The sequence below is a fragment of the Trachymyrmex cornetzi genome, unplaced genomic scaffold, assembly GCF_001594075.2.
Source record: "Trachymyrmex cornetzi isolate Tcor2-1 unplaced genomic scaffold, Tcor1.1 scaffold83, whole genome shotgun sequence".
NCBI classification, from domain to species: Eukaryota; Metazoa; Arthropoda; class Insecta; order Hymenoptera; family Formicidae; genus Trachymyrmex; species Trachymyrmex cornetzi.
The window spans coordinates 1,204,154-1,205,789 of NW_017300169.1; positions in this window are offsets into that span (position 1 = coordinate 1,204,154).

Consider the following 1,636-nt stretch of genomic DNA (forward strand, 5'->3'; position numbering starts at 1 on the left):
CGTCGCTCCCGATATTTGCACGGTCTTCGTATCTTCGAGACCTCATCAGTAAACAGAAACGCTCATATCCTTGTGAAAACAATAATTACAAAGACAAAAATCTTTGAGAGAATGAGATATAGGAATAAGCCCCGTAAAGGGAAGAATAATCATGAGGACGAGCTTTCTTCTCAAGCAAATTATTTAAAACTTATGGAACTCTGGCCATTTTTAATTTATCTGATAGTTTTTCTTTTCCGGTTAATGTAGATTTGCACGTGGAGTTTTAGATTTTTGTGACTTTTCGTAAATAATCATAATTAATTATAAGTAATTTTACTTTTGTGGTGATAACCCTCCCTCGTAAAAAAAACTAAATTTACTTTGAACTGTGATTGGGTTAATTTAGATATGCAGTTCTAGTGTTAATATAATCATAGTTGCCACCTTCCTGCCAGAGATCTTATTGTCTTGTTAAAAATTGATTGCCTGTCAAAATTGTAATACGTTCTCTAAATAAAGAATGTCATCAACTTTAATTTTTTACATATTTTGATAGCCAATCGATCTATGATAAAGAAGGTGGCCAAAGACAGAGCATGAACTGCGCAATTCACAACGTATAATTAATCGAAAAAAATGGATAATATAGGACGCGAAAACGCTAGTTCCTGTTTTTTTCTATTCAACGATATACTGTTATAAGAGAGAGATTGGTTTCACGTTCCCTCTTTCATTTTTGTTTAATTATAAATATATTATTTAGATACGCGAATGTGTAGCGCGGTCCATGTTCTATGTCTTTGGATGGCAATCGTGAATATAACGCGATATATCGCGATATCTACCTTAATACGCGGTTCCCGCGATACCTTAACCGCTACGATTTGCCCCGGAAGGTCCGCTCGGCCCGGGAGAGCTGCTCCCAAGCTAAAAAGATTAACTTCTATAATACTAATTAATTTTTTACTAAACCACCCTCGGTTTTTTTTCGTACCTACAACCGTATCCCGCTATTAGGCAATTATATTATTCGCAGTAATCGATGACGGCGAGGGGTTCACCTCGGTAAATCCCAGCTTCCCTCCGATTCTAATTCGGGATAGCGAATTCCGGTTTATGTATTTTCCTTCCTTATCTACGCGAATTACGTTTCCCGCGCACAATCCGCGATATTGATACGCAAAAGGATGCGGAGAGACCGTAATATATACCGTACGCGAGCGGTGAGATCGGGTGACTCGTCGCGTCATTTGGAAATTTGACGACGCGAGCAAACGAGGACAATTAAAATTTGAGCGCGTCGCCGGCGGCTACGGTGTTCGGTGATCGTTTAGGATATTGTAAACTGCTAGAGCGCGACGGGGTGAAGATAGTAGAGCGAGAGAGGCGGGAGGGAGGGTGTGCTGTGCGACGATAGAAGGGTGTGCTGCGGGGGTGCGCTGTCGTTGGATGGAGTTAAGCCGAGCCAAATGAAGTAAATAATCTGAATACCGCCCGTGCTAATTAGTTATATAAAGGGCCTCCTCGCAAGCTCGTGGCTAGGGAAGCTTATGCCGTTAATTAACATACCGAGCAAGAGTGCCAGGCGTGGCACTAGAGAGCCGGAACTTCACTCCGTGAAAGGAGGAGAGACGGGGGGGGGGGGGGGGGGGGG